This window comes from Ovis canadensis, chromosome 1 (genome assembly GCF_042477335.2).
Source record: "Ovis canadensis isolate MfBH-ARS-UI-01 breed Bighorn chromosome 1, ARS-UI_OviCan_v2, whole genome shotgun sequence".
Lineage (NCBI taxonomy): Eukaryota > Metazoa > Chordata > Mammalia > Artiodactyla > Bovidae > Ovis > Ovis canadensis.
In genome coordinates, this window is record NC_091245.1 from 35,911,117 (window position 1) to 35,932,871 (window position 21,755).

Consider the following 21,755-nt stretch of genomic DNA (forward strand, 5'->3'; position numbering starts at 1 on the left):
ATAGCTCAACTGGAATTCCATCGCCTCCACTAGCTTTGTTCATAGTGATGCTTCCTAAGCCCACTTGACTTTGCATTACAGGATATCTGGCTCTAGGTGAGTGATCACACCATCATGGTTATCTGGGTCATGAAGATCTTTTTTTGTATAGTTCTTCTGCATATTCTCTTCTTAATATCTTCTGTTTCAGTTAGGTCCATACCATTTCTGTCCTTTATTGAGCCCATCTTTGCATGAAATGTTCCCTTGGTATCTCTAATTTCCTTGAAGAGATCTCTAGTCTCTCCCATTCTATTATTTTCCTCTATTTCTTTGCATTGATTATGTAGGAAGACTTTTTTTTGTCTCTCCTTGCTATTCTTTGGAACTCTGCATTCAGATGCTTTTATCTTTCCTTTTCTCCTTTGCCTTTAGCTTCTCTTCTTTTCTCATCTATTTGTAAGGCCTCCTCGCACAACCATTTTGCCTTTTTGCATTTCTTTTTCTTGGGATGGTCTTGATCAGTGCCTCCTGTACAATATTATGAACCTCTGTTCATAGTTCTTCAGACACTCTTGTCTATCAGATCTAATCCCTTGGATCTATTTCACACTTCCACTGTATAATCCTAAGGGATTTGCTTTAGGTCATACCTGAATGGTCTAGTGGTTTTCCCTACTTTCTTCAATTTAAGTCTGAATTTTGCAATAAGGAGTTCGTGATCTGAGCCACAGTCAGCTCCTGGTCTTGTTTTTGCTGACTGTATAGAGCTTTTCTATCTTTGGCTGCAGAGAATATAATCAGTCTGATTTCAGCATTGACCACATGGTGATGTCCATGTGTAGAGTCTTCTCTTGTGTTGTTGGAAGAGGGTGTTTGCTATGACCAGTGTGTTCTCTTGGCAAAACTCTGCTAGCCTTTGCCCTGCTTCATTTTGTACTCCAAGGCCAAATTTCCCTGTTACTCCAGGTATCTCTTGACTTTCTACTTTTGAATTTCAGTCCCTATGATAAAAAGGACATCTTTTTTTGGGTGTTAGTTCTAGAAGGTCTTGTAGGTCTTCATAGGGCTGTTCAACTTCAGCTTCTTCAGCATTACTGGTTGATGCATAGACTTGAATTACTGTGATATTTGTTGGCTTGCCTTGGAAATGAACAGAGATCATTCTGTTGTTTTTGAGATTGTTCCCAAGTACTGCATTTTGGACTCTTGTTGACTATGAGGACTACTTCATTTCTTCTCAGGGATTCTTGCCCACAGTAGTAGATATAATGGTCATCTGAATTCACCCATTCCAGTCCATTTTAGTTCACTGATTCCTAAAATATCAATGTTCACTTGTGCCATCTCCTGTGTGACCACTTCTCATTTACCTTAATTTATGGACCTAATGTTCCAGGTTCCTATGCAATATTGTTCTTTACAGCATTGCACTTTACTTCCATCACCAGTCACATCCATAACTGGGTGTTGCTTTCACTTTGTCTCCATCTCTTCATTCTTTTTGGAGTTATTTCTACACTCTTCTCCAGTAGCATATGGGCACCTACCAACCTGGGGAATTCACCTTTTAGTGTCATATCTTTTTGCCTTTTCATACTATTCATGGAATTCTCAAGGCAAGAATACTGAAGTTATTTACCATTCCCTTTTCCACTGGACCACATTTTGTCAGAACATTCCACCATGACCCATCCATTTTGGGTGGCCATACATGGCATGGCTCATATTAGCTTGCATTAATAATCAGCACCCTAATTCAAACCACTAACTTGTAAATATTTAGCCTTACAGAGACTTCAAGAAAAAAACAGTACAACAGAAAGTGATTTAGTGGTGGTACATCACTAGACATTTTATTAATCAATTATTAATAAAATAATAATAGATAGATGCTAGATATTGAATTATATAAAAATATACAATAAGGCACAGATTCCTCAATCAAGAAGGTAACAGTCTTGCAAAAGTGATAGGAAAAATAGTGACAATATAAACTTAAAAGATTCACAAGTTCTAATAGTTGAGAACAAAGCAACTTTGGGATTTCTCACAGGATCTTAGGACTGGCTGCAGTTGAGAGCTATTTAATAAAACCAGCAGCTGTAAATTTTCATTTCTTTCATTTCTTTGTTGGAGGTTTGAGAGATGACATGAAAATCCTATGGTAGACAGAAAGTTCCTACTGGTTAAAGTGTTCCATTAGGACGTTCTGTTATACTTTGGAGTGTTATAGGATCCTTCTGTTCTTTTAAGCAAGAACATCTACTTTCCATGCTCCCACAGGGACATTTATTGAGATCTGAGGCAGATGTGTTGTCTCATCAAGTTGTACGCTTAGGGTAAACAGGGGAAAGCTGAGTCCAGTGGCTTTCTAGATAGCAGTGCCTTTTGTTTGACTTGAAGAGACCATCTTATCCTCAGTGTTGAATCATGATTAGCACCTATTGATTCTCATCATTTCAGACTATCTTGAGATTCATTGTGTGGGGCACCAGGATAGAACTTTCATTCTTGCAGCTTGGAGTTTACATGACACTCAACGATAAGACAAATACTATAGGAGGAAGTGTGGCACGAAGTGTATCTTTCATAAAGATAAGAAAAATAATTTTGGCTCTTTCTTTTCCTAGTTTCCAGTTACACTTATGAATGTATTTAGAAGTTTGCTTTTTCATCATTATTTACATTAGACAGTTATTACTGGTTCAGTCCTGGCCTAGCTCAGCTAACACTTGGAGAGAGTGAAGGAATCTCATGGAATTTCATGGAATTGGAGCAGACTGAATTTTTTTAAAAAAAGAAATCTGCTCCTGTCTGTTTTAGGAATCTTGTGGATTGCAGGAAAGCCACCAGGATATTGGTGCCTGCTTTGAAGCCATGTGGCTGCTAATGAAACACTAGCTGCTACTGCTAAGTCGCTTCAGTCATGTCCGACTCTGTGCAATCCCATAGACGGCAGCCCACCAGGCTCCCCCATCCCCGGGATTCTCTAGGCAAGAATGTTAGAGTGGGTTGCCAATTCCTTCTCCAATGCATGAAAGTGAAAAGTGAAAGTGAAGTCACTCAGTCATGTATGACTTTTAGCGACCCCATGGACTGCAGCCTACCAGGCTCCTCCACCCATGGGATTTTCCAGGCAAGAGTACTGGAGTGGGGTGCCATTGCCTTCTCTGAATGAAACACTAGGGCTCATTTCAGATTTGCAATATCTGTGGGAAGCATAGTTCTCAGAATGACCTTGATATAATCTTTATCTCTGTATAATGAATGCCTCTCCTTTGAATGTGAGTAGAAGCTATGGATATGATGAGGTATCACCCTCATGATTATGTTATATGATCATATGGCCAAAGGAGGCTATTTGAGCATAGGTCTAATGTAATCACATGAACCCTTAAAAAGCAGTGAGTTTTATGTGGCTGGTATTAGAAGGAGAACTCAGAGAGACTGCAAGTATGAAAAAGATTCCATGGTCTCCCACTGTCTTGAGGGGGCCATGTGATGAGAAATGTGGGTGGTTTCTAGAAGCCGAGTATAGATTGTACTAACAGGTAGCAAGTGATTGGGACTTCAGTCCTATGACGGTAAAAAGTTGAGTTCTGCATAACAGAAATGAACTTGAAATAGTCCCTGAGCTCCAGATGAGAACACAGCTGGTTAATATCTTAATTTTAGCTGGAGTACAGAACATAGCCATGCAGTACCAGATAGCTACCCTATGAAGCTGTGAGATAATGAAGAGGCATTGTGTTAAACTCCTAAGTATGATGGACTTTTTTTTTTAGCAATAGAAAATCAATACAAGATACAAAGGTGGAAATAGTTTGAACTGCAGATTTACAATCACATATGAATTCATCCTGAACATTTCTTATATGCTGGTTGATTTGGGGCTTAATTATAGATGTTTATTTCCTCATCTGTAAAGGGATAGAATAATACCCATTTAACTCCTAGGATTATTATCACAATTAAATGAGACACAACTTACACAATACCTGGCACAAAATAAACATTATTTCCTACTCCCTAGTATGACTGTCCAGGTCAACCTATTTAAAGAAGATAGAAAAAGCCTGTACTAGATACTGTGATTTGCAGGAATTGTAGCTATATATGTCTTTGAAAGGGGAGGAGAATGGAGCTCGGAAGAGTAACATTTAAGTACAAGGTAGGGAAGCAGATCAGGCTTCTGATCCTTGGAAGCAGAATAGAACCCAAGAGTAGGGTGACTCAAAGCCAGAATCTATAGAGTCCCACACATTCTAGACAGGATGGAAAAATCTAAAGTCTGGAAGTGGTGTCAACCCATATACCTAGGAAAAAAATATTTCCAGTCATTTTTTATTTATTCATTCACCAAATTTTAATTGAACACTTGTAAGCATGGTATGGGAAATAGATGGGGAAACAGTGGAAACAGTGTCAGACTTAATTTTTTGGGGTTCCAAAATCACTGCAGATGGTGATTGCAGCCATGAAATTAAAAGATGCTTACTCCTTAGAAGAAAAGTTATGACCAACCTAGATAGCATATTCAAAAGCAGAGACATTACTTTGCCAACAAAGGTCTGTCTAGTCAAGGCTATGGTTTTTCCAGTGGTCATATATGGATGTGAGAGTTGGACTGTGAAGAAAGCTGAGTGCCAAAGAATTGATGCTTTTGAAGTGTGGTGTTGAAGCAGACTCTTGAGAGTCCCTTGGACTGCAAGGAGATGGAACCAGTCCAGTCTAAAGGAGATCACTCCTTGGTGTTCATTGGAAGGACTGATACTCATGGGGAGGGAGGTGGGGTGGTTCAGGATGGGAAGCACATGTGCACCCATGGCAGATTCATGTTGATGTATGGCAAAACCAATACAATATTATAAAGTAGCCTCCAATTAAATAAATTTATATTAAAAAATAAAAATTAAAAAAATTAAAGTGGAAACTCCAATACTATGGCCACCTCATGTGAAGAGTTGACTCATTGGAAAAGACCCTGATGCTGGGAGGGATTGGGGGCAGGAGGAGAAGGGGACGACCGAGGATGAGATGGCTGGATGGCATCACAGACTCGATGGACATGAGTTTGAGTGAACTCCAGGAGTTGGTGATGGACAGAGAGGCCTGGCGTGCTGCGATTCATGGGGTCGCAAAGAGTTGGACACGCCTGAGCGACTGAACTGAACTGAACTGAACTGATGCATGGTAATTGTGCAGGATACTATTATAGCAGTGAATGAAATATGAAAATTTCTGCCCTCCTGGACTTACATTTTAGTAGGGAGATGCAGGCAATAAATAAGATGATTTTTCAGGTGGTGATAAGCATTGAGGAGAAAAATAAGTCCAAAAAAGAAGATAAAACATGCAAGTAAAGTGGCCCTCCAGATCGCAGTTTGAAGTAGGGTAGTTAATGTATGTCTCTTGAAGGAGAGACCATGAAGCAAAGATCCAGGGAGTGAGGAAGATGAATATCTGGGGAAAGGACACTCCAAGAAGAGGTGGTGTGGCTGAAAAAGTTCTCCATTATCTGCTCCAACTAAACAAAACAATGGCATTGGATTCCATTTATGCAAGATACCTAGAACAGTCAAATTCATAGAGTCAGAAGTACACTAGCAGATGCTGAGGGATGGTGGGAGGGGAGGGAGAATGGAGAGCTAGTGTTTAATAGGGACAGAGTTTCAGTTTAGGAAGGTGAAAAGGGAGATGGATGATGGTGTGAGTTGCACAACAATGTAAATTCACTTAGTGCCACCGAATTGTACTGCTAAACATGGTTAAAATAGTATGTTTTATATTATGTGACTTTTATCACAGTAAGAAAACGTTAAAAAACTAATAGCTATTCTCACAATGCCCAGACAATATTTACTAATCCAGTCAAGAAGGTGTTTAAACAACAATATTTGATTTCCAGTGTTTAAATGCTGCTGCTGCTGCTAAGTCACATCAGTTGTGTCTGACTCTGTGTGACCCCATGGACAGCAGCCTGCTAGGCTCCTCTGTCCACAGGATTCTTCAGGCAAGAATACTGCAGTGGGTTGCCATTTCCTTCTCCAAGTATTTAAATAATGCCCAGTAAAATGTCTGATAACTTCTCAAAAACTCATTTAGCTAAATATCTTTATTCAGTTCAGTTCAATTCAGTTCTGTCACTCAATTGTGTCCGACTCTTTGAGACCCCATGAATTGGAGCACTCCAGGCCTCCCTGTCTATCACCAACTCCTGGAGTTCACTCAGACTCATGTCCATCGAGTCAATGATGCCATCCAGCCATCTCATCCTCTGTCATCCCTTTTCCTCCTGCCCCCAATCCCTCCCAGCATCAGAGTCTTTTCCAATGAGTCAGCTCTTTGCATGAGGTGGCCAAAGTACTGGAGTTCAGCTTTAGCATCATTCCTTCCAAAGAAATCCCAGGGCTGATCTCCTTCAGAATGGACTGGTTGTATCTCCTTGTAGTCCAAGGGACTCTCAAGAGTCTTCTCCAGCACCACAGTTCAAAAGCATCAATTCTTCGGTGCTCAGCTTTCTTCACAGTCCAACTCTCACATCCATACATGACCACAGGAAAAACTATAGCCTTGACTAGACGTACCTTTGTTGGCAAAGTAATGTCTCTGCTTTTGAATATGCTATCTAGATTGGTCATAACTTTTCTTCTAAGGAGTAAGCATCTTTTAATTTCATGGCTGCAATCACCATCTGCAGTGACTAGGTGTTATTTAAACCCGTGCTATGTGGCAGACAGTGCCATTAGTGCTGAGAACAACTCCTTGGTAAATAAGTAGATAGGGTCTCTTATCCATAAGGAGTTGACTTTCCTTAGAGAGTAGAGGAGACAGATATTAAACACAGTTGACAACCACATCATAAATTGTGATAAATATGAGGAAAGAAGGAGACAAGCAAGAGCCTGAGATGGAGGCTGGCAAGGTGAGTAGCTGGCTTATATTGGGTAAAAGAAGAGGGACTGGGAGAAGATGAAACTGAAATGACAGCCGTGTGGCAATGGAGATGGCAGCCTGTGCAAAGGAGCGGGCTCTAGAGCACTTGGGAAACAAGTGGAGTTACTGCTGCTTTCTTCAATATTTGCCAAATAGAGTTGGATGCATCTAAAATGATTTCCTATCAGCACTGTTCAGCAATAGCCAAAAGGTAGAAACAGTCCAAATGTTCATCAGCTGGCGAATGGACAGATGAAATGTAGACTGTCCATACAATGGAGTATTATTCAGCCATATAAAGGAATGAAGTACTGACTCATGATATAATGTATGTGAATGTTAAAAACACGAAGCTTAGCGAAAGAAGATGCCAAGTATTGAAAGAACACAAATTGTATGATTCTGTTTACATAAAATCTTCAGAATAGGCAAATCCGTAGGGACAGAGAGGGATTAGTAGTTGCAAAGAGGTGCAAGTGGGAAATTGGAAGTGATTACTAACAGATATAGGGTTTCCATTTATGGTGAAGAAAAAGTTGTGGAACTAGATAGTGGTAATGGTCACACAACATTGTGAATATACTTAATGCCACCAGACTGTATGCTGCTGATGCTGCTAAATCACTTCAGTCGTGTCCGACTCTGTGCAACCCCATAGATGGCAGCCCACCAGGCTCCCCCGTCCCTGGGATTCTCCAGGCAAGAACACTGGAGTGGGTTGCAATTTCCTTCTCCAATGCATGAAAATGAAACATGAAAGTGAAGTCGCTCAGTCGTGTCCGACTCTTAGCAATCCCATGGACTGCAGCCCACCAGGCTCCTCTGTCCGTGGGATTTTCCAGGCAAGATGTACAATTTGTACAAATTGTTAAAATGGTACATTTTAGGTTGTTTATATATTTCCTCAATAAAAAATTATAGTAAAGAAATGATATCAAAAGCAGATCTGTCTGTAGCAACTGTTTAACTTTCCAGTTTACCAGACTTTTTACATGCTTGGGGGAAGTATGGGAGCAGGTGTCATGGTTTGGGGAAAGAGAAAAAGGTGTAGAAGAGTCACATAAGAGAGTAGGAACATGAATGAAATTAGCATGATTATCAAGCAGTCCTAAAGTTCTGCTTGAGTTTAATGATCACGAATTTAAAATAAAACCAATCAGCAGGGTTTTGTTTTTTCTCCACTCAGTTCTGTTGTGAGGATGATGAAGAGTAGGTAGAGAATTTTATTTAACCAGGGTTGATATTAAAAGTAAATTTGAAGCATTCTTATTTTATATTTAATTATATTTTTGCGAGTTATTTTTACTGCATTAGTTACATTACAGTCAGAGAATATGGTTTGTATGATGACGATTCTTTGAAAGTAGTTAAGATTGCTTTATGGCCTGGGACAGTTTTTCGTAAAGAGTCTACATGTGTTTAAATAAGATGTGTATTCTCTGACATTGATGCAAGACAGGTAGATAGATATTCATTAGATCAACTTTGGAAATTGTGTTGTTCCAGTTTTCTAGATCTTTATTGACCTCAGTGCTTAATTTTTCACAGATAATTGTGTTATGTAATATTCTAACAGATCATAGGTTTACCTGTTTCCATCTGAAATTTCACCTTATTTTATGCTTTATATTATTCTGAGGTTATCTTAAACACATATAGATATAGAATCACTAAAATTACCAGAGAATTAAAACTTTCACTATTTTGTAGTAACCTTTTTCTTTTTAATCTTTTAATTTTGTATTGGGGTATATCCTATTAACAATATTGTGATAGTTTCATGTGAACAGCAAAGGGACTCAGCCATACATATACATGTATCCATTCTCTTCCAAACTCTCCTCCCATCCAGGCCACCACAAAACATTGAGCAGAGTTCCATGTGTTATGCTGTAGGTCTTTGTTGGTTATCCTTTTTAAATAGAGCAGTGTGTACATGTCCACCCCAAAGCTCCTAACTATCCATTCCTCCGTTCTTCCCCTTTGGCAACCATAAGTTTGTTCTTTAAGTCTGTGAGCCTCTTTCTGTTTTGTAAGTTCATTTGTATCATTCTTTTTTTTTTTTTTTTCAGGTCAGTTCAGTGTCTGACTCTCTGTGACCCCATGAATCGCAGCACACCAGGCCTCCCTGTCCATCACCAACTCCCGGAGTTCAATCAAACTCACGTCCGTTGAGTCCGTGTTGCCATCCAGCCATCTCTCTGTCGTCCCCTTTTCCTCCTGCCCCCAATGCCTCCCAGCATCAGGGTCTTTTCCAATGAGTCAGCTCTTCGCATGAGGTGGCCAAAGTACTGGAGTTTTAGCTTTAGCATCATTCCTTCCAAAGAACATCCAGGGCTGATCTCCTTTAGAATGGACTGGTTGGATCTCCTTGCAGTCCAAGGGACTCTCAAGAGTTTTTTTTTTTTTTTTTTAAGAATCCATATATAAGGGGATGCTATTTGATATTGCTATTTCTCCTCTGACTTACTTCACTCAGTATGACACTCTCTCAGCCCATCCATGTTGCTGAAAATGGCATTATTTCATTCTTTTTAATGGCTGACTAATATTCCATTGTATATAAATACCGCATCTTTATCCTTTCCTCTGTCAATGGACATTTAGATTGCTTCCATGTCTGGGCTATTGTAAATAGTGTTTCAATGAACATTGGGATGTGCATATCCTTTTGAATCATGTTTTCCTCCAGATACATGCCCAGGAGTGAGATTGTAGGGTCATCTTGTAGCTCTGTTTTTAGTTTTGTAAGGAACATCCGTGCTGTTCTCCATAGTGGCTGAACTAATTTATATTGCCACCAACAGTGTAGGAGGGTTTCTTTCTCTATATACCCTCTCCAGCATTTATTGTTTGTGGATTTTTTGATGATAGCCATTCTGACTGGTGTGAGGTGGTATCTCATTGTAGGTTTGATTTGCATTTCTCCAATAATTAGTGATGTTGAACTTCTTTTCATGTGCCTCTTGGCTATCTTTATGTCTTTGAAAAAATGTATGTTTAGGTCTGCCCATTTTTTGATTGGGTTGTTTACTTTATGCTATTAAGCCTCATGAGTTATTTGTCAGTTTTGGAGACTAATCCCTTGTCAGTCACATCATTTGCAAATATTTTCTCCCAATCTGTGGGTTGTCTTTTAGTTTTATTTATTGCTTCCTTTGCTATGCAAAGGCTTTTGAGTTTAAGTAGGTCCTGTTTATTTATTTTTGCTTTTGTTTCCATTATTCTGGGAGATGAGTTGAAAAAGATATTGCTGTGATTTATGTAGGAGAGTGTTCTGCTTATATTTTCCTTGTTTTAAAGGTCTCACATTTAGGTCTTTCTCTGTAATGAGGTTATTTTTGTATATGATGTCAAAGAATGATCTAACTTCATTTTTTTTTCACATGTAGCTGTCCAGTTTTCCCAGCACCATTTGTTGAAGAGACTATCTTTCCAACATTGCATAGTAACATTTTCTATTTTAAAGAATGCTTTGGATTTTCACAGTTTTATTTAACTTTGACATAATTGATATGAATTTCTTTTGGATAGTGTTTTCCTAAGAAATCTCATTCTTTCCATTTCAACTTATCAGTGGCCGTATGTTTCTACCACTCATAAATAACAAGTATGGGTATTTTAAAAAATCCAATCAGACAAATTTTGCTTTTACTTAGAGATTTTAATTCATTTATAGTTATTGTAATTATTGATGTATTTGCATATTTATCATTTTGTGCTTCTTATTTTACTTCTGTGTAATTTCATTCTTTTTCCTTCTTTCTTTTGGACAGACTTCTAAAAAAAATCTCATACCATTTTTCTCCTGATTTTGAAGTGATATACTTAGTTTATATTATTTTTGTGGTCAACCTTGAAGTTTAAATGTTTATGCTTAAGGAAGTTTGAATTATATTAATGCCTCTATCCTGCTCCTGAATAATATAGATATCTTAAAATATACTCACAGTTTACTTCTTGGCTTGCATGGTGTCTTTTATAATGTTTTAGTTTCAACTAGTCTTACTTCTGAGAATGGCACCCCACTCCAGTACTCTTGCCTGGAAAATCCCATGGATGGAGGAGCCTGGTAGGCTGCAGTCCATGGGGTTGCTAAGAGCTGGACATGACTGAGCGACTTCACTTTTCACTTTCATGCATTGGAGAAGGAAATGGCAACCCACTCCAGTGTTCTTGCCTGGAGAATTCCAGGGATAGGGAAGCCTGGTAGGCTGCCATCTATGGGGTCACACAGAGTCGAACACAACTGAAGTGACTTAGCAGCAGCAGCAGTCTTATTTTAAATCTACAAGTTGAAAATGATTATTTATGCTCTTTAGAGGCTATATGTGCTTTTATTTCCCACATGTTAGCCTTGTTATTTGCTCACTGTCCCTTCTATCTACAACTTTTTTTTTGTGAAACTGGTCTTTTATTTTTCTTCCCTGAAATACATCTTTATAGGACTCTTTATTAAGTATTTGTTGGTAGTAACCTACTCAGTTTTATTTACCTGAAAGCTATTTACCATTGATCTTGTAAAATAGTTTCACTGGGCATACTAATCTTTAAGTTTTCAGTTATTTTCTCTTAGCCTTTGATACTACATTTTATTGTCATGATTTTTAGCTTCTGTTATGGTTTTTGAGAAGCTAATTGTCAGTCTAATCACTGTTCCCTTGAAGGTAAGTTAATTCTTTATTTGCTTTTAAGACTTATTCACTTTGCTATATAGCAGAAACTAACACAAGATTGTAAATCAACTATACTCTAATAAAGATTAAAAAAATAATTTGTCTTCCTCTTTGGTAATTTTTTTGTTTTACTATGAGATGCATAGGTGTAAATTTATTTATCCAGCATGGGATTCATTGGTCTGCTATCATAGGTTGAAAAGAATTCTTAGTGATTATCTCTTCAAATATTTTCTCTCCTCCAATTTTTAAATAATATTTTGGGAGAACTATAATTTGAAATACATTTGACCTCTTTATTTTATTCTCCAGATTTCATAAACTCTTTTACTTTGTCTATATCTCAGTATGTATTGCATTGTGGGTAATTTCATTAGGTGCTTCTTTCATCCATTCAGTTATTCTTGTGTTATCTTACCTGATTCCTAATGTACTGTTTACATTTTAAATTTCAATTATTACTTACCAAACATTTAGAAACCCACTCCAATATTCTTGCCTGGAGAATCCCATGGACAGAGGAGCCTGGTAGGCTACAGTCTATGAGGTCACAAGAGTCAGACTTGACTTAGCGACTAAACTGCCGCAACATCTAGAATTTCTTTTTGACTTTTTCAGCCTTCTGATTCATTCTTAATAGTTAGGTTGTGGCTGTGGAAAGAAAAGAAAGTTAGTCGCTTAGTCCTGTCTGACTCTTTGTGACCCCATGGACAGTAGCCACCCAGGCTCCTGTCCATTTAGTAGGACAGTATATATATATACCATGTATCTCGTGGACTCAGATTTTCCACTTTTAGCACAGGCATTTTGGCATCCGATAGATATAAAGTATCAGCTCAGTCATTTCCGACTCTTTGCAGTCCTATGGACTGTAGCCCACCAGGCTCCTCTGTCCTTGGAGTTCTCTAGGAAAGAATACTGGAGTGGGTTGCCATTCCCCTTTCCAGGGGCTCTTCCTAACCCAAGGATCGATCCCGGTTTTCCTGCCTTGTAGGCAGATTCTTTACCATCTGAGCCACCAGGGAAACTGGTTGTGGCTTCAGAACTGATGATACTGTTGATACGGGCAACAATTCATATGGGAAATATTTTTTTCTCCAATGCTAAAATAATTGATTTTCCATGTGGGATGTTTTCTTTTCTCCCTTTTTTAAATTTCACCATTTATTAATAACATAATGATCTAGGAATCTCAGCTATTTGCAGTGTCTTTCTTTTTATTTTCCACTTTTTACTGGCCCTGCTGCTGCTGCTGTTAAGTCGCGTCAGTCGTCTCTGACTCTGTGCAACCCCACAGACGGCAGCCCACCAGGCTCCTCTGTGCCTGGTCTTCTCCAGGCAAGAACCCTGGAGTGGGTTGCCATTTCCTTCTCCAAGCATGAAAGTGAAAAGTTTGTGTTGTTAATTAGTTGCTGAGTTGTGCCTGACTCTTTGTGACTCCAAGGACTGTAGCCTGCAGGCTCCTCTGTCCATGAGATTTCCCAAGAATCCAGAAATGAGCGCCATTTCCTTCCTCAGGAGTTCTTCCTGACCCACTGATCAAAATCCGAGTCTCTTGATCTGCATTGGCAGGCAGATTCTTTACCACTGAACCACTTGGGAAGCCCATGGACAGATAGTAGGTTGCAATAAATATTTGGGTCTATAAATATACAAAGGAGAATTACTGTTTAAACTGTTTGCTTTCCTCTCTAAATTCATGCTTACTTTCATATCTCATCATTAAGAATTTTGCTTATGGTCTTGTAATCTCAATTCTACATTTACAAATACCTTTGAAAAATTTTGTTCTTATTTGTAGGTATTTCACAGTGAGATGATTGGATTTCCAGTGTGCTATATTTGCAGAACAGAATCACACATTTTGGTTCTTGAATCTACTTATAAACATAGAAAACAATCACTTTCATCCAGAATTTCAAAACTTATTGCAGTAGATTATACAAACATTATTTATAGTAATTTTCCCTGTAACTTTTAGACATTCATCTCTGTTTCATTTCTAAATTTATATGTTTTGTTTTCCCCCATTTATATTTTTTTACAACAACTGATGGCTGATTTATTTCATTTATTTCTTCAAGAGAACTCCTCTTGGATTTATTTAGGAATTATACTGTTTATTTTAAAAGTCTTATTTAGGTATATATTTAATATATTTTAATTAAATTTTGTGAATTTTCTTCTTAGTACATCTTTGGCAAAATTAATATATTTTGATATTAGTGTTCTCATTTTGTGATTATGACAGATAATTCTAAGTATTGATACTTTCTAGATATCTTCCTTTATGGCATACAAGTTAAGAGACCATGTCTGCATTTATAAATGAATTTTACATGTCTTTCTGTTATTAATTTTTAGTATTATTGCACCTCTGCCGGAAAATATCAGTTCAGTTCAGTTGCTCAGTCGTGTCCAACTCTTTGCTACCCCATGAACTGCAGCACGCCAGGCCTCCCTGTCCATCACCAACTCCTGGAGTGCACCCAAACCCATGTCCATTGAGTTGGTGATGCCATCCATCCATCTCATACTCTGTCATCCCCTTCTCTTCCTGCCCCCAGCATCAGGTCTTTTCAAATGAGTCAGCTCTTCACATCAGATGGCCAAAGTATTGAAGTTTCAGCTTCAGCATCAGGCCTGCCAGTGAATATTCAGGAGACTGATTTCCATTAGGGTGGACTGGCTGGATCTCCTTGCAGTCCAAGGGATTCTCAAAAGTCTTCTCCCACACCACAGTTCAAAAGCATCAATTCTTCAGTGCTCACCTTTCTTTATAGTCCAACTCTCACATCCATACATGACTACTGGAAAAACCATAGCCTTGACTAGACAGACCTTTGTTGACAAAATAATGTCTCTGCTTTTTAATATGCTATCTAGGCTGGTCATAACTGTCCTTCCAAGGAGTAAGTGTCTTTTAATTTCATGGCTGCAATCACCATCTGCAGTAATCTTGGAGGCCAGAAAACTAAAGTCAGCCACTGCTTCCACTGTTTCCCCCTCTATTTGCCAAGAAGTGATGGGACCGGATGCCATGATCTTAGTTTTCTGAATGTTGAGCTTTAAGCCCACTTTTTCACTCTCCTCTTTCACTTTCTTTAAGAGGCTCTTTAGTTCCTCTTCACTTTCTACCATAAGGGTGGTGTCATCTGCATGTCTGAGGTTATTGATATTTCTCCCAGCAATCTTGATTCCAGCTTGTGTTTCTTCCAGCCCAGTGTTTCTCATGATGTACTCTACATATAAGTTAAATAAGCAAGATGACAATATACAGCCTTGACGTACTCCTTTTCATATTTGGAACCAGTCTGTTGTTCCATGTCCAGTTCTAACTGTTGCTTCCTGACCTGCATGCAGATTTCTCAAGAGGCAGGTCAGGTGGTCTGGTATTCCCATCTCTTTCAGAATTTTCCACAGTTGATTGTGATCCACACAGTCAAAGGCTTTGGCATAGTCAAAAAAGCAGAAATAGATGTTTTTCTGGAACTCTCTTGCTTTTTCGATGATCCAGTGGATGTTAGCACTTTGATCTCCTTTTCCTCTGTTTTTTCTAAAACCAGCTTGAACATCTGGAATTTCACAGTTCATGTATTGCTGAAGCCTGGCTTGGAGAATTTTAAGCATTACTTTACTAGCATGTGAGATAAATGCCAGAAAATATAGTATGTGATAATTTTATTTTCTAAATTTCACTGAGTTTAAAAAAATTTTCTAATGTATGATGATTATTAAAACTATTCTATGGGTCCTCTATGATCATTTTCAGATGATAAGGTTTGATTTAGCACAGGCATTCTCTCTTTATATAGAAATATATATATACATATATATATATATAGAGAGAGAGAGAGAGAGAGCTTTGCTAATATCAACTTATTATTTCAAATTACTTACTGCATTGAGTGCTCTATACCTGACAAACTTTTCACTATTTAGCTTGCAATTGCATGAATCTTTCTTCAGACACTTTGGTTCTATTTATGTCAATACTTTAAAAGTTATTACAGTCATCATCTCATTACATGTTGTATTTTTAGTAAGCTTCAGTTGATTTGAAGTCTATCTGATAATAATAATAAGAATCTATTTCTTTTTTTTAATTGTCTGGCTTCTCTGCATCATCCTTTTTTTTTTAATCAGTTTTTTGAGGATGTTTTGTTTCATGCATATCAGTTCTTATTTTGATTTATCTAAACATTTAAAAAGGATTTTAATGATCAGTCTTATTGTAATTATTAATTATTGCTTTAACAGTGCTACTATGATCTTATATCTGACTTTTACATTTTCTGCTATTTTTAAAAGTATATCTTTGCTTTTTCTTTCTCTTTTGTAGTATCTTTAGCTATAGTTTGAGAATTTTGTCTTTGTTCTTTCTATCAAATCTAGAGATTTGAAAAGTGTCTGGTTTACTTTTATCTACGTTCTTAGCTGTGTTTAGTTTTAAGTAACTTGGTCAGACTTACATTTAATAATATAGCATCCTTGACAACAGAATTCTCTTTGTTGTCTCCACTGCAAAAAAATAAAATAGTTTCATTTTCATCAACTGCTCTTTTACTATATATATATATATATATATATATATATATATATATATATATATACACACACACACATACACATATAATTTTATTTTTATAACCTGGACATTTTATACCTTTCTATTATGGTTTATTTCTTGTCATTTGCATATTTATATATTTGTAATTTTCAAGATACAATTTTGCAATTGTAAATGTAATTACTTAGATTTAATTGTAGGTTGCATGGGTTAGTATTCATGGCCAGTCTCTTCATATTGAACTTTACTCTCAACTATTGACTTCTTACATCTTTCCCCTTTGGATGAAGTATATCCTTACGTGAGTTTTTAAGGAAACGTATGTAAGAAATATATCTCCAAAGACTTTATTAATGGAGATGTTAAGCTTCTTTCGATTATGATAAAAAAATTCACAAAATAACAGTGGCTTGAATAAGATAGAAGTTTATTTATCTTTTGTGTAAATCATTAACAGTCATATAATATAATATACTAAAATAAACTAGCATATTTTAAGGACTGCCTGCAGCCATGCTTTGCACTTATTATCTCATTAAATCTTCAGAAAAGCTCCTGAGGTGAAATTGAGCATTCTCTCTTCTGCAGCAGGAAAACTGTGGCTCAAAGGGCAAAAGCATCTGTCTTAATGCTAGTAAGTGACAGACCTGGGAGTTGAAGTCAGCATTTTCTAGTTCTCATGTTATCCTCACTTCAGCTTACTGTCTCTGAGGAATCAAGTGACGAAGCAGAGCTAAGGATAAAGTGCTGTAGGGACAGAGCTGAGCAATTGGCAACTGATAAATTCTTCTTGGGAAGAATCTTCAAGGAAGCATCAGACAGCAGGTGATACTGGAGAACAGACTTGAATAATTAAAACAAGTTTTCCAGGTGAGTAAGGAAGGAAAAAGCATTTTAGGCTAAGAAGGCAAGGGTTTTGTGTATGTGAGGTATGTAAGCTTTTGTTCCTTAAAGGAATTAATCTTTCTATTTCATTTCCACACATGAAATAGGTGCTTAGTAAGAGCTTATTGACTCAATTTTATTTAGTCATTCTTTTTGTTCTATGTAGCAAACATGCTACTTGCCTCCGTAATATTGTCCTACCCTATCTTAGTAAGATAACCCTAGATACTATGGAGAGAGCAATGTGCCCAGATGAAAACTATGTGTAATTCCCAGTCTTCCTTACAGCTTGAGGATATAAATGGAATCTCCTGGGAGGGCTTCTGGGAAACTCCCCAAAGTGCCCTTTACTATATGTTTGATTCCTGATTAGAATCATATATTTACAGTCATGAGTCTAGTGGCTTAGACCATGGGCATGGAAGCGACATGGTAGTGACAATAAAGGACCCTGGGTCCCTGAGGACATTGTGAGGTCACCATACCAATTCTAAATGCCTGTTTTAAAAATATATTTTATGTGAAAAAAAATTCTTCTTGTTTATGCTACTATTATCTCTATTATCTGCTACGAGCAACCAAGTACAATTTTCAACTGATATATCCCCAATTCAGCATCCTTTCTAGGAATGTAAGTGACTGGAACACTTAAAAATAATTGTGGCTAGAAATTACTATTTGGAAAATGCACAGAAATACCAAGAGAATTTCCCAGCTGGACCCCATTCCCAAGGTGGATCTCAAAGACAGTTTTATGCCAACCGTGTAACCTGGAGGAATTCCAGAAGACTTTCAGCAAGAGAAAGTGGATGCTGATACTGCTATACTTTAGTGGAAGCTGAAAGGCTGGAATGATGACCTTTCAAGAAGAACAAATGTTATTAAATAATGGATTTTGTCCCACCTCCTACAACAGTCAAAAGCAAAAGGATGAAAAGGGAATCCTACTCTTCTATTAATAACTCCTCATTCAGGCTCATGCTGATGAAGCAGAAAGCATCTGTAAAATTAGCAGTTTTGCCTGCAAATTAGCCCCTTGCAAAGCCATAAAAAGAATTAAGGAAAATTCTATTAATGGAGTCAAGGATGAAAAATCAAGAGTGATAGAGCATAAATACCCAGACAACTGATACTTTTTTTTTAGAAGAAGATATTACCCAGGTTTTAAATAGCTGCTTAGAGTTGTGTATGAAGAAAATGTTAATTTATAGCCCTTGATCAGTGTCTTTTCTTAATGGCTCCTTGGAGCAAATCAATCAGAACTTGAAGAACACAAGGTTTAGGTTGATGTTAATAAAAACCACCCCATCTACCCTAGTTGAGATATTACTGTTCCACTTTAGAAAGGCAATGCAATAAGTGAAAAGAGATTTAACTTCAGAGGCAAAGTTGGGTTTGAATCTGGCTCTGTTCCTTCACTAGCCTGGGGAAAGTCTTCTACCACTCTGTGCCTCTATTTTACCTTCTATCAAAGAAGCTGATGATTATGCTTCATTGTGTTAAGAGCATTAAATTAAGTACCATATAAAGAATTTGGTCCCTAGTAGGTTGTTAACAAATGTTAGTCCTTTTCTATTTTTCCTTCCTCATCAGAGGGCCAGGGACATCAAACCTCCCTGCAAACCTATGCAAAGCAGTTAAATTTAGTTCTGGGAAATTCTCCCCATAAGATCAGTCCCTATTGAGGAGCTGAACACATTTTCATAATTTATGACTGGTCTTGAGCAATGGGCTCCCATTTGCAATTTTATGAAAATGATAAATCACTATCCAATAGTGGGGGATAATCTCAAGAAAGATTCTGAGACTCTCTTTAACAATAAAAGGGGAGGGATTCCTGTCTCCAGCAAGGAGCATAGATAGGAGATCTTTGAAACTGATACAATTTATTTTTAGGCTTAGTAGTTTTCACGGTCATAGGTATCTATACTGAAATTCTAAGAGAAAGTAAAGAGTTTGAGGGCTCTGTTGAGGGGCTTGGGTGTCTTAAATCACTCCTGCTTTCTTAGTTCAAGGCAGTATTTCACATCTGAAACACACATTTTCACTCCAAGATCTGAAAAATGGCAAGATATAGACAAAGCAATTAAATCCACAATGCACCTGGAGGACGAACACAGTTTGAAAGTGGATGAATCATTAAGAAAGACCTGAACAGCACTTTAAAGTCTTTGTCTCTAATTGATGGCTGTAGCTTATAAGATTGGGCAAACAAATATAGAAAAATCTAACTGTACTAGCAACACTCATCAGGGTAAACCTTCAAAGGTTATAATGTAATCCCTGAATCATTCCCCTCCAAGCTCCAATATCATCCTCTAAGCGAAGAGGATTTAAAGAGCCTCTTGATGAAAGTGAAGAGGAGAGTGAAAAAGCTGGCTTAAAACATCAACATTCAGAAAACAAAGATCATGGCATCTGGTCCCATCATTTCATGGCAAATAGATGGGGAAACAAAGGAAACAGTGACAGACTTTATTTTCTTGGTCTCCATAATCACTGCAGTGGTGATTGCAGCCATGAAATTAAAAGACTCCTGCTCTTTGGAAGAAAAGCTATGACCAAACTAGACAGCATACTAAAGAGCAGAGACATTATTTTGCCAACAAAGGTCTGTATAGTCGAAGCCATGGTTTTTCCAGTAGTCATATATGGATGTGAGAATTGGACCATAAAGAAAGCTGAGTGCCAAAGAATTGATGCTTTTGAAGTGTGGTGTTGGAGAAGACTCTTGACAATCCCTTGGACTGCCAAAGATCCAACCAGTCCATCCTAAAGGAAATCAGTCCTGAATATTCATTGGAAGGACTGATGCTGAAGCTGAAACTTCAATACTTTGGCCACCTGATGTGAAGAACTGACTCATTGGAAAAGACCCTGATCCTGAGAAGGATTGAAGGCAGGAGGAGAAGGGGATGACAGAAGATGAGATGGTTGGATGGCATCACCAACTTGATGGACATGAGTTTGAGCAAGCTCTGGGAGTTGGTGATGGACAGGGAAGCTTGGTGTGCTGCAGTCCACGGGGTCACAAAGAGTCAGACATGACTGACTGATTGAATTGAACTGAAGCTCTTCATGTCTTAAGATCATAGAATCTGGGCTAGGTGGGGCTCTTAAAGTGGTAATTTAAATTCCTCAACATCACCACTGAGTAGTCTTCCTACTTGTATTTGAGCACCTCCAACAACAGAGAGGAACATCCTTTTGAGATAAGCTATAGCATACTAGGCAATCATTTGTGTAGAGAATATATATTCATTTCCAGTGCTGCCATCACAAAGTACCACAAATTAGGTGGCTTAAAACCACTTAAGTTTATTGTGTCACAGTTCTGAAGGCCAGAAGCTTGAAATCCAGTCACTTGGCAGAGCCATGATCCTTCTGAAACTTGTAGGGCAGAATTTTTCCTTGCCCCTAACTTCTTATTTCTGCATTGATACAACCCCCTACAAGTTTTCTTTGTATATGTAATATTTCATACATATATTTGTGTACCATACATATGTTTGTGTTGACTTTATCCTTAGGAGAATTTTTCATTCTAAGTAAAGCAAGTCTCCTCGAAAATAAATAAAAGGAGGACTGAATTGCAGCTGAGGGCGCTGGCAGCAGGGTCATGTTTATGACTCTGAAGTGAATTCCTTCCAAGATTGGCCAGTAGTGGAGAGAGACTTTGAAACAATGTATGGAAAATTCCAGCAACTGGAAGAGCAGACCAGGAGGCTGCAAAAGGACATGAAGAGAAGCCCCCGTGCTGACTTGGCTATCAAATCAGCTGTGAAGGTGTCCTTAGACTTACTCTCTAATCCCCTCTCCAGTCGGACCAGGGCTTTCTGAATGTGGTGGCCATCCTGGACATAGTCATGGAGTGGATGGATCCCTTTAGCCAGGGAAAGTTGAATCAGATCCAAAAGACCATGGTTGACTCCTGAAAAAGTTTGACAGCGTCTCCCAGAACCTCAACATGGTGGTGAGAAGAAGACTTCCTATAGAGTAGGACTATAGGTGATTGTAGGACAAGGTGGGGAAGGAGAAGACAAGACCAGTGCTCCCCAAACTCCACCAGGCCCCAGAAGAGCTGCAGCCTGTATGGGATGACCTTGAAACCAAGATCAAACAGCTCCTGGATGAGCTACTGAGGTTCTACAACAGCTGATTCCACTCCTTCTAGCCCAGCTTTGAGTCCCTGATCCAAGAGCAGACCAGGAAATGCATAAGACCTTTGGAGACTTGACCTAACATCTTGACCAGCCTGGCCACCTGGATGAAGTTTGGGCAGCAGGAGTGGGAGACTGAGACCAAACTGAGGGAACCCAGTTGCACTCTGTCTCTGTTGTGGCTGATAACTAAATCCCTGTTTCCTTCAGAAGAGTCCTGAGACACAAGTCAGTCTCTTGAGCTTTTTACCTTTTCAAGTTTAGCCTCAGATGTCAGCATAGCGGAAGGCTCTGCCCTTGGCCCTCTAACCCATATGCCAGGTTGGAGATAGAGGCGGCTTCCACTCTGCCTCACCAGCCCTTTGGAACAAAAACTTGGCACCAGGAAACTCAAGCAGACTGCTGTCTCCCCACCCAATAGCAAGATCCAGGAGACGTGGGTAAGCAGTGTAGCAAACCTCCAGAGGCTTTCTTATTTCCAAACTGTTCAGAGTACATCCTGGCCTAGAGCCAGAGCAAGCTTCCAGCTTTCGGAGAGCGTAGGCA

At 38.4% G+C, this 21,755-nt stretch overlaps 1 pseudogene; it reads left to right on the plus strand.

Annotated features, from left to right (window-relative positions):
- The first annotated feature begins 19,146 nt into the window (after positions 1-19,146).
- LOC138433721 (bridging integrator 3 pseudogene) lies at positions 19,147-21,402 on the plus strand (annotated as a pseudogene).
- Positions 21,403-21,755: the final 353 nt, after the last annotated feature.